Source organism: Callorhinus ursinus, unplaced genomic scaffold (assembly GCF_003265705.2).
Source record: "Callorhinus ursinus isolate GAN/ISIS: 27379988/994484 unplaced genomic scaffold, GSC_fseal_2.0 scaffold5, whole genome shotgun sequence".
Lineage (NCBI taxonomy): Eukaryota > Metazoa > Chordata > Mammalia > Carnivora > Otariidae > Callorhinus > Callorhinus ursinus.
In genome coordinates, this window is record NW_027397067.1 from 23,703,647 (window position 1) to 23,716,266 (window position 12,620).

Here is a 12,620-nt window from a genome sequence, read left to right on the forward strand (position 1 = left end):
TGCTGGGTGATAGTCTCTGGCAGGTGGACATCTAGATCTGGTCCTCAGGAAGGAGGTTGGTGCTAAGATTCTGGAGACATCTGCAAAGAGGCTGTGCCATGCAGTAGAGCTGGCGTGGGGGGTTGTGTGGGGGGGCGGAGCACAGGATGAGAAGGGCCAGGGACCACAACTTGGGGAACATGAGGGAGCTGCCGAAGGAAAAGGCTTAAGAGGTGACGTTGGAGAAAAGTTAGAAGAAACCAGACTAGAAACAATTATCTCCTCTGCCTGGACCTAATCTCCAGCCTGAGTCACACTTAAGAAACCCCAGTCTGGCCCAAGAAAAAGCATCTGTGTGGCCAGCCCTGGGGCAGAGACGCAAAAGGTGAAGGGCAGTGTTAACAGATAGCACATGGGTTCTTTAAACGAGCACTCGGGTTTCTAGTAACTGAATCCATTGTTTAAATGACCAAAGGAAAATTTCTTCCTCGGTGAAACCTGGAAACCGTTGTTGGGCAGTTTTGTTTGCTTGGCCTCGGAAGCATGACTTGCTTAAATGTGCAGGCAGCGTTTCATGAGAACCCTAGAGGAAAAACAAAGTACATTTCCAGTATCATCGAATGGATACATGTTAGCTCGAATGAACTCTTTTTACTTGCCAGAAAGATGGGACAGGACCTGCCTCCATCCGAGAGCTCAACGGGACAGTCTCCTATGTCTCCTAGGGGCTTCCCTCAAGTACTGAACTCAGCACCATCCAAGCCTGCTCCGGGCACGTCCCTAGGTCAGGATGGACATCCTCTGCTCTCCCCGGCTCTCCCTGGGAAGGATGAGACAGAGTCGTGTGGGCGACCACGGTTCTAGGAGTTCTTTGGGAGGACTCCGGGCGCTCGCGGTTCCTGCATCATACTCAGATATTTCAGAGCACTGAATGCTTTCCTGACTATCTTTTGGGGAACTGTTGGGAATGTTCACTTGCGTCGTCCAGAATCCTACTTGCTGAGTAATCATTTCTCCTCTCACTTGCTCCGTTTCTGTACAGCATGTATATAGTGTCTTCCAGGAGCTTCTAACAAGCTTTTTAGGTGTAATTGTTGAAACCTTTCTAACCTACTAGCCAAAAGCAAGAGCAATGATTAGCAAGAAAAACAAAGCACCTTCAGCCCAGATTCTAAGTTTGAGGTTTTCCTGACAAGGTGATTTAAACCATGCTGAGTGTTCAGACCAGCCATGAAAAATGCCCCCTCACCTTGCCCGCACGTCCTGGGTGGTCCACGTGGACACCAGTCGGCAGGCCTCCCCTCCCTCACGGCGGGGGCGCTGGGCTCCTCTCAGCCTGGCCCCGGCCAGCCTGGCTCTGTGCACGGCCTGCCTGGTCCAAGAGACTAGCGGGCAGGTGGGGGTCTTGGCCCCAACACCCTCACATAGTGTGCCCCAGCTGTAGAGTTCCCGTTTGAGAGCTCAGTGTTGTGGATTCAATCCCGTCCTCCTCGAAGAGATAACACTGATGTCCTAACCCCCGGTTCCTGGCAGTGTGACCATATTTGGAAATAGGGTCTTTGCTGTGTAATCACGATGAGGTCATTTTGAATTAGGATGGGCCCTGCGTCCAGCCCCAGCATCTAAGAGAGATGGACACACACAGGGAGAACACCATGTAAAGAAAGAGGCAGACACTGGAGTGATGCAGCTACAAGCCAAGGGGCACCAAGGGGTGCCTGCAAGGAGGAAGCAAAGAGCAGATTCTCCCTCGGGGCCTCTAAAATGGAATCAACCCTGTGGAAGCCTTGATTCCAGATTTCCAGCCTCTGGGACTGTGAGAGAGTACGTTTCTGTTGTTTTAAGCCCCCAGTTTGCCATACTTTGTGAAGGCAGCCCCAGGCAATACACACACCCGGGGCCTGCAGCCTTGCCTCCAGAAGTCTCTGGTGTGTAACCGGGCAATGATAGCAGGCCCCATCTCAAGGATATTGTGAGGGTTATGTGAGAGGATGCACAGAAAGCATGAAGAGATGGCATGGGGTGGAATCACTCGAACCTGCTGTTATTCAGCCATCTTGGACCTAAACAAGGGCCATACCCCACTGGACAGTTGAGCCCAACAGCAATGAGGGCCGTGGCGGCAGGGGGGCAGTGCTGCTATCTGAGTCCCTGTGGATGGTCCTGCTTGGTTTTTCCAAGGGTCCTCAATTCGCTGACATCCGGCTGGGTGTCCCATTCAATTCAATTCTGGCACTACTCAGAGTCAGCACAGACCCCGTAGGTTAAGGGCTCAGTCCTGTAAGGCTGCCCCCACCTCAGACGCCAACTGCTAATGAGGGCCCCAGGCTTCCCACACATCTGCCCAGCTGACTAGAAATTGGGGGGTTTCTACCACCCCCACCTCAGGTTTGATAATGTGCTAGAACAACTCAGAACTCAGGTAAACACTGTTCTTACGATTACAGTTTGTTATAAAGGACACACATGACTAGCCAGATGAAGAGGTACGTAGGTCAAGGAGGGGGTAGGGGAGTTGGCACACAGCTTCCATGCCTTCTGGGGACACACCACCCTCCCAGCACTTTAATGTCTTCACCCGCCCACAGGGTCTCCAAATCTCAGAGGTCAAGAGTTGTTATGGTGGTTTTATTACCTAGGCTTGCTTGATTGGCCACCATTGGTGGCTGGTGAATGAACTCAATCTCCATCCCTTCTTCCTACCCTGGAAGTTGGGAGGAGGGGTGGTCGAAAATTCCAACCCTCTAAGTGTGGCCGGCCCGTCCCTTGGAACTACATGCCCACCCTGTGTCATCTCTGTAGCAGGAACTCAGGTCTGGTAGAAAAAGGCTTTTATGAGTAACAAAAGGCACTCCCATCACTTAGGAAATTCCAAGGGTTTTGGGAGCTCTGTGCCAGGAACTGGGGGTAAAGATCAATTATACGTATTTTTTATTATACCACAAACACCTACTGTGTTGCAATGACTTACTTGTACATCTGAGGACAAGTGTCCTATTGCATTCAACCCATGTGGTTCTAGTCCTACTCATATAATACTAAGCACACAGTAGATGTCTAATAAATGTTGACCTGCATGACCTTTGCGCATAATACCTGCTGGTCTCATCTGGGAAATAGAAAGGGACTTTCCCAAGTCTTCTGTGCTCCAAAGGATTTTTTTTTCCCTGTTCTGTTGCTTCTGAAGGAACTGCGAGGACAAAAGCAATTTCTATGTATGTGCCCTTCAAGTCTTTTCTCTGATCAGCCTTGCCTGTATGCAGAGGTGCCTGAAGACCAGAAAAATTTGTGAGGCACCCCTACAGATGCTGGTCCTCCAGCCCTTCAGGATATCTGACCAGTCTTGGAGAGAAAGAGCAAGAGAGACAACAAAAGTTAGCTGGGTCCTGAAAAGGATGAGCGTTGATGCAGACACCGAGAACTTTAATCTGACCCCTATAACACCATTTTCTTCTGGCTCAATTGACAATGGAAAGCCTGTCCTTTGGGGAAAGTAAAATAAAATTAAATTAAATTAAAATAAATACATAGAAGTCTCTATTGTCCAGAAGCTGCCCTTTATTTTTTTATTTAAGATTTTATTTATTTATTTGACAGAGAGAGACACAGTGAGAGACGGAACACAAGCAGGGGGAGTGGGAGAGGGAGAGGCAGGCTTCCCGCAGAGCAGGGAGCCCGATGTGGGGCTTGATCCCAGGACCCTGGGATCGTGACCTGAGCTGAAGGCAGACACCCAATGACTGAGCCACCCAGGCACCCCCAGAAGCTGCCCTTTAATTTCTACCCCTTTGCTCTGACTTTGGCAATGGCATTGTCAGATTTTAGGGGATTTACTGCAGGATGGATGCTGAAGGGTCTTTGCAATATCCCTGGAAGTGGACCTAAGATGTGTTTCTCATGAGGGCCTCTGGAGCCCAGTGCTCTGCCCTCAGCATTCCTGAAGCAGAGGGAGGCCCTCGAGGACTGCGAGCTGGGAAACGCAGAGCCTGGCCAGGGAGTAAAGAAATGAATACGGCTGTCACGGAAGGAACTAGATGGAGCAAAAGCTGCAGCCCCGGGGGAGATTCCCTAACCACAGTTCCTCCAGCTGCTCAGACTTCCTGCTCCACCACCGCCTGGAGTCTGTCCCTGAAGACATTCCCGCGGCCAGCTGAAAGCCCAGGAACCATTTCCCCTTACCTGCTACAGATGCAGGAGAGTACGTTCTGGAGAAGAGGGATTGGCCAGGCTTCCCTCTCGGGGACCCGGCATTTGGGAGCAAGTTTCATGCTTGCCTCTAGGCTTTGGCTCAGTGAGCCACGCATGAAGAAGTTTGTGCAGTTTGGGCACTTTGGGTCTATTCTCCATGAAGAACTCTCCATTTGTAATGATTTCTCTTAGAAGGGAAGAAGTAGTATTTTATGTATGAGAGGGAAAGAAAAATCAAGCATTTTAAAAATCTGTTCAGTGTCAGCTAAAGAGGAAAAGATGAGGTTATGGGAGAGGACTAGAGAAAAATGAGCAAAATGTCAGGGCTTACCGGGCTCTCCCCAGCAGCAGAGGCCAGTAGGCTGACTTCGAGGTCTTAATGAGCCTAGGGTTGCTAGTATTTTCTTATCGCTTCTGAACCCTAAAATCAGATTCATTTGAAATCAAACCAGTTACATACTGGAAAATTTGGGAGGTAGGGAGATAAGAAAAGAAAAGGAAAAGGTTTTCGATTTCCAACTCCAAGTGAGATCTATTTAGAGAACATACCCCAGTCTTAAAAGAACAGCTATTTAAAAGACAAGAACCCTTGTGTACTGTTGGTGAAGATATAAAATGGTGCAGTCACTATGAAAAACAGAATGGTAGTCCCTCAAAAAATCAAATAGCGAATTACCATATGATCCAACAATTCCACTTCTGGGTAGATACCCAAGAGAATTGAAAGCAGGCTCTTGAGATATTTGTACACCCTTGTTTATAGCAGCACTATTTACAATAGTCAAAAGTAGAAGCAACACAAATGTCCATTGACAGATGAATGGATAAACAAAGGGTGGTATGTACACACAATGGAATATTATTCAGCCTTAAATAGGAAGGAAATTCTGGCACATGCTACAACATGAATGAATCCTGAGGACATTATACTAAGTGAAATAAACCAGTCACAAAAGGACAAATACTGTACAATTCCATTCATATGAGGTACCCAGAGCAGTCAAATTTATAACAACAGAAAGTAGAATGGTCACTGGTAGGGGAGGGGAAGGGGGGGAGGGAAGGAATGGGGAAAGTATTGTTTAATGGGTACAGAGTTTCAGTTTTGTAAGACAAAAATGTTCTAGAGATTGGTTGTACAACAACATGAATATACTTAACACTATTGAACGGTATGCTTAAAAATGGTCAAGATGGTAAATTTTATGTTATGTGTGTTTTAACGCAATTAAAAAAAAAAAAAACCTAGAGGGGCGCCTGGGTGGCTCAGTCAGTTAAGCCTCTGCCTTCAGCTCAGGTCATGACCCCGGCGTCCTGGGATCGAGCCCCATGTCGAGATGTCACTAGAAAAGTGCTCCGTGGCCACAGACTGTTCCCAGTCAGTATTAACACTCCTCAGTCCCGAGGGGTACTCTGCTCTGGGCAACCCTGGGAACGCAGCTGCTGTCTATGCCTCATGGTGTGTTCGATCCTGGCTGGACCAGGTGCTCTCCTTGAATCAGGCTTGCATTTTGGTTTTTTCCCTCCTCCTGGAGTGCTTGGCACCCAGAGGCAGTCAGGGCACATGAGTGAATGCACTGGACACTTGTCTTCCTGCCAGAGCAAAGAAAGGAATTGATCCAGGGGGGAACCAGCTCTCTACCTGGACTGAGGTGGAGAGTAATGGAGATCAGAATGAATTTTCCCAAAAGTCTTCTGATCCTTCACCTCCGTTGTAAATGACTGAGTTAAGGCAAGAAACCACGAGGCTGAGGCCCTGGGGGGTGGGGGGGAGGTGGGGGGACTGAAAGCCCATGGGGCAGTCCACATTGCTGGCTGTCAGCTCAGATAAACTGAATGGAGACCCCAATGGCAGGGGGCAAATTACGGATAGTCCCAGACTCTGGGGCCAACACAGATGTCACCTAGTAAGGAACAGGATGGCTCTGGGCTCCCCCGTCTTCAGGCTGCCTTTTCTCAGCCACTCACACACCTGAGCCATAGCAGCCTGACAACAAATTGCTACAACCACCTGTTGCTGCATCCAGGGATAGTTCTAGCCAGATTGCTACTGTGGTTCTGCACACTGAGAATCTCTGAGCGAAACTTCCCATTCTTCCTCTTCCTCTTTGTCTCTTGCTTGGCATTGTCCATTTTTGATTGTGCATCACCTCATTCATGCATTTTCTCACACTCACATGCCTTCCCCACCTCCACTCCCAACATCGTTCCAGATTTACTATCTCCCTGGAGATCTTTGACCTCTGGCCAGGCCATTCCTACTATTTTCCCACCCCTAACATCAGCTCCTGAGCTCACTCCCCACCCCCCTTTCTCCTGGGCCTGCCTTTGGGTCTTACTCCCTCCAGGGGCCCCAACATTACCCCTCCAGAAGTGCAGTCTCTTTTCCTCTACTGAACTCTCAAAGGCCCGAGTTCTTGCTAGGGACCCTCGCCGTTCACATCCCTCCTGAGAGCAATTGGAGACGGGGATCTTACCTTACCCATCTTTGTATTTCTCTTCCTAAATGCCATTACCTCACACCTGGTGCACAATTTGTGCTCAGAAAGTGTTTATTGAAAGAATGTATGCAACTCAATAATAAAAAGCCAAACAGTCCAATTAAAAGGTGAACAATATTCCATTGTGTGTGTGTGTGTATAAATATGTATATATCACATCTTCTTTATCCATTCATCAGTTGATGGACATTGGGGCTCTTTCCATAATTTGGCTATTGTTGCTATTGCACATGGGGGTGCATGTACCCCTTAGAATTAGTATTTTTGTATTCTCTGGGTAAATACCTAGTAGTGCAATTGCTGGATCATAGGGTAAAGTTGTGAGATACACACACACGCGCGCACACGCACACACACACTGGAATATTACTCAGCCACAATGGGATGGAGCTAGAGAGTATTATGCTAAGTGAAATAAGTCAGTCAGAGAAAGACAAATACCATATGATTTCACTCATGTGGAATTTAAGAAACAAAACAAACTATCATGGGAGAAAAAGGGGAGAGGAAGACCAAGAAGCAGACTCTCTTTTTGTTTTTTAAAGATTTTATTCATTTATTTGAGAGAGAGAGAGAGAACGCACAAGCAGGGGGAGCTGCAGGCAGAGGGAGAAGCAGGCTCCCCGCTGAGCAGGGAGCCCGATGTAGGGCTCGATCCCAGGACCCTGGGATCATGACTTGAGCTGAAGGCAGCCTCTTAACCAACTGAGCCACCCAGGCACCGCTTATGATTTTATTTCTATGAAATGTCCAGAATAGGCAAATCTGTAAAGACAGAAAGTTGATCAGTAGTTACCTAAGACTGGGGGTGGGGGTGAGGAATGGGGGTGTGATAGCTAAAGGGTACAGGGTTTCTTTTTGGGGATGATGAAAATGTTCTAAAATTGACTGTGGTGATGGTTGCACAACTCTGAAAATATACTAAAAACCATTGAATTACACATTTTAACTGGGTCAGTTGTATGGTATGTAATAAATTATATATGTATATAATGTATATACATTGTATGTATGTATATAATACATGTATATAATAAATTATATATTTTTAAAAAGAATAAATGAATGTCTTTAATAAGCTTTTAACATCCAAGTTTTCCATTTATGTTTGCAAAATTCGCGCACTATGCCAGTGGTCCATGACATACCATCATTTCAAATTTGCTGGGGCCCAATTTCAATTCCACAAGCCAAGACGCTGGCTGGGACACCTGATGGAGTCCTTGGGCCTATTGGGAGACCAGAGGCTAGCCGGATTCCTTCACTCATGTGGCATTAGTGTTCTTTACACATGAAGATAAAAGAGAAATAGTAGAAATTCTAATACCATTCTGTTTCTTTGTGAACAAAATGGTCCTGCTCAGGGGGGAGGGAAGCCATAAAGTCAGTAGGTATGAAAACGTGATGGTGCTTACTAATTAGAGTTATGAGGAAGTCTGAGTTTCCTCAGGAAATACTGAGAGTCTGGTGAGTTTGGAGTCCTGGCTTTTAGAGAGAGGAAGTCACCAGAAATCTAGAGGCAGAGAGTCTAGATTTGGAGGGTTCATTCCACCAAGGCAGCTCCGGCCTGGTATCCGTACCCAAACAAAACACACTGGCTGGACATAAAAGGACTTTCCATACAAATACCAAGCCTTCAGGGTCAAGGATCGCCCAGGAGAGTGGTCCCCACCTAAGGCTCCCAGGCTGGCGAGGGAGGATCAGGAGAATGAAGCTTTGTTGGTGAGGACAGTGCAGGGCTGGTAGGGTGGGGATAGATGTGAGGGGCAACATGATGTCAGTGGTGATAGGCTCTTCCTGCAGCCACGGGGGAAGGAGGCCACAGACTAGCCTCCCCTGCCATCAAGGGTCTGTAAACAAATGCTCAGTCTCACTGGTAATCAGGAAAAAGCGATTTAAACCACAAAGTGATACCATTTCTTTTCTTTTTTTAAATAATTTTTTAAAAGATTTTAATTTATTTATTTGGGAGAGAGAGAGAACACAAGTAGGGTGAAGGGCAGAGGGAGAAGCAGACTCCCTGCTGAGCAGGGAGCCCGATGAGGAGCTCGATCCCTGGACTCCAAGAACCATGACCTGAGCTAAAGGCAGATGCTTAATCGACTGAGCCACCCAGGCGCCCCAGAGATATCATTTCATGTCTATCAGATTGGCAAAAAGGAAACAAATCTGACACTACAAATCGTTGTCCAGGGTGTGGAGCAACAGGAACTCTCATAACCGCTGGTGGGCATGTACAAATCTGATACATCCGGCAAAACTGAAGTCATACCTGCTGCATTACCCCACAACCCCCTCCCTAGATAGAAAGCCTAGAGAAAAGTTCACAGGTGCTCACAAGAGGATCAGAACAAGAATGCCCTTGTAGGATGTTTGTATGACCAAATTAGAAGCAACCAAAATGTCCATCAAGAGGAGAATGGACACATTGTGATGTGTTCATTCAGTGGATTATTACAAAGCAGTGAAAAAAAAAAAAAAAAAGAATGAACCACTGCTATCTGCACCCACAGGATAAATCTCAAAATGTATTGTTGAACACAAAAAATAAATTGCAGAAAGATACATTATATGATGTAATTTATTTGCAGTTCAAAAATAGGCAAAACTATTTTAGGTTCCTTCACGGATGCACATATTAAATAAAGGTGTAAAAACATCATGAGGTGTTAAGCACCAAATTCAAGATGGTGGTCATTTCAGAGAAGGAAAAAGAATAGGGTCTGAGGATACAGCGGCTTAAATTGTATCATGTTTTCATTTCCTTCTAAGGCTCTGTATCTGAATGAAGTATAGAAAAGTGCTAAGCTCTAACAAACGGGCAGGAGATACCTGGATGTTCCCTATTTTGCCTTTTATTCTTTTTTCCATGCTTGAAATACTTTAGTTTTCTAAAAGTCCAAGGTGAATAAAAGAGAAGAGAAAAGAAACGCATGGATCTCTTTCTGTATTTGCCTTCTAAAACCCTACAAACCTAAAAAAAAAAAATTCCTTAGAGGAACAGAGAGGCATAGACTAAGTCTTTGGGATCAGGGAGTTTAAGAGGGTAAAGTGATCCCACTTACCCTTACACCAGGAAAATACTCCCAAGGCTGGGGGACACATAGGAGAAAGATGGATGTGAAGCCATGACAGAGAATGTAGATTCTGTGGTTCCTGGATAAAGAATCCCTCTTCCTCCTCCCCCATGCAGAGTCCTGGGGAAGTGGTAACAGTTAAGACAGTGTTTTAGGATTTGAGTGTAGAAGAGGCCTGTGTCCCTCTCCCAGGGATATTGTATGGCTTCCCACCACCTTACCCATGGCCGTAAGTGGGGACAGTCAGGCTCCACCATGACCCCTGTGGGCCGCCCCTGGAGCTAGACAACGCCATTGGAGAAGCATAGAATCCAACTAGGTGTCATAAAATAGCTCTAGGGGTGTGGTTCTACTAGGTCAAAAGAATATACAGAGGTGGGGGTTTCTGAACAGAATCAGGCATTAAATAAATAAGGTGGGACAACCTGGGCAGGGGGCATTGCAGACTCAGATCAGGTGGGAGACTGGGGCGACCATTTACCTTGAACCCCGGAGATTCCAACCCCTCTAAGAGCACGGAGTTCCTGCTGACCATAGTTCAACTTGTAGGTACGTGTCATAAGGAAAACTGGATCTTGTGTCCACAGAAAAATCCCTTTTCGCTGTATCATCTCAGGCTGCTGGAATGCAAACTACAACTTGCTTAGTTCAACTTTACTGCTTTTTTTGACCTTGTCTTTTGACCTTGGGAAGGGTTCAAATTAAGTATTAATACTTTTCTGTTACGTTTTGCAACAACTTGTGTATACTGGGCATTCTGGGTGTTTGTAATGGTTAAGAGGAACTGGCATTAAAGAATCTAATCTATCAGCCTCATGATTCTGACTTAAAATGGGGAATTGAGTAATTGTTTAGATTTGTGATTTTACTAGGTTTGTAAACAATATTGGCATGTTTATGAGAACTTGAGATGCACTATATTTTTAAGTTCAATTTATTATACTTATTAGAATTGTTCTGGCATTTGGGAATGTTCTGATTGTTAGGTATTAGTGTTGGCACAGGCTGCTTCAGGATCTCGTGAAGCCAGTCAAAGCCGGAGTGGTGCCATGCATTCATTCATCCACGGTGCAGATGAGGGCTCAGCCCCAAGTATGCAGTGGGGATTCGGACCCGAGCCCTTGCTCTCAGGACCTGCCTAGAGTTCCTGCAGCTGGTGAAGGGGTTGTCCCTAAGTGGGGAAGCTGTCCCACCATAAGCATGAATGGCTCCTACGGAGGGCCCAGGTTCACCCTTTAGACCAGGACAGGGGACACTGCCCTGGGGGCTCCCGCTGCCCCTCTGGCCCACCCTGCACTCAGGCCCCCACTCCCCAGGCAAGAATTGTCTTCGACCATCTAAAACAGCTTTTGCTCAGTGGGGCTGGAAGAAAGGCTTTAAAATGGATAAAGTCGTTCAAGGTGACTTTCTTCTCACCCCCAAAGTAAGATTTCCTGCCAAGATTTCACGCTTTTTCAGACTTGAAGTGAGAGCATGAGAAAATCAAGGGAGCTGAAGGGATCGAAGATAAGACAGAGGAAGCCATTCTGAGGAAAGGTTCCAGGGGAATTTCCCCGGGGAGGATTTTCTGGAGGGTTTGGGTTAGGTTGGCCGAGCCTCACGCCAAAAGGACTGAGGTCCCCCGGGGGGACAGGGTGGGATTCAGAGGTGTGGGGAGGCCCACGGTGGAAGAAGACGCAGGTCTTCCTTTCTGCCCGCAGTGCCCAGGCAGCTGTGGTCCGGGGGACTAAACTGGCTTTTCAGATTCTCCTTCCATTCCTGGCCCCGAGTCTGGTGATCAGAGATACACAGATTGTAAAGTGTTTCAGCCAAGTGTTGCTTGAACCCAAGAGGAGCTATTAACTGAGACCATGCTCCTTTTGCTTTGAAGGCTGAGGCGGACAAATAACAGATGAGAGAGTTCTTATGTAGTTCAAATGGAAGACGGTCCATAAAGAACTCCAAGGAGGCTGGTGAGCAGAGCAGAACAAACGTGAGCTTGATAGCCCATGTCCGGCTGAAGCCGAAATACAGAACGCTGAGGATAATAATAGCAGACACTTACTGCATGCTGGCTTTCATTTATTAACTCATCTAATCTTCACAGCTACCCTGTGAGGCAGTTACTATTAATAAACTCAGTTACAGATGAGAAACGAAGGCACAGAGACATTGACTCATTTAGCCCAAGGTCACATCCACCACGGTGCAGAGCCAGGACTGAAACACCTGGAAGCGAGTTTCAGAGTCGACACTGCCGGCCACTCCCCTTTCTCACTTGCTCTCACTAAGTCAGGGACCAATGTCTCTGTTTAACAGAGGAAGGTGGGCTCCGATTCCTCAGCACACAGGGATGTAAAACAGGATGCAGGAAGCCAACCCCGCGCCCCGGGGAGGGAACCAGAGTCCCAAGGGGAGGAACCACATTCTGGGGATGCATCTTCCTGTGATGTACAACCCCAGTCGAAGTGATCCAACCAAGTCCTGCCTCTGGTTCAATAACATCCAGGGAAGGAAAAGATGCTCAATGTCATTAGTCACTGGGGCAATGCAGAGATACCACTTCACACCCTCTAGGACGGCTAGAATCAGAAAGACGGAAAATAAGTGTTGGCGAGGCTGTGGGGAAACGAGAACCCTCATACACTGGTGGTGCGGCCGCAATGAAAAACAGTCTGGCAATTCGTCAAAAAGTTAGATATAAAGTTACCATATGACCCAGCAAGTCCTCTCCTAGGTATACATGCAAAAGCATTGAATCCCAGCTCTGCCCTTTTATAGTGATTCGAACGGATACTTGTACATGAATGTTCACAGTTGTATGTGAATGTTCACAGAAGCTCTGTTTAGGACAGCTCAAAGGTGGAAACAACTTAATGTCCATCAACAGATGAAC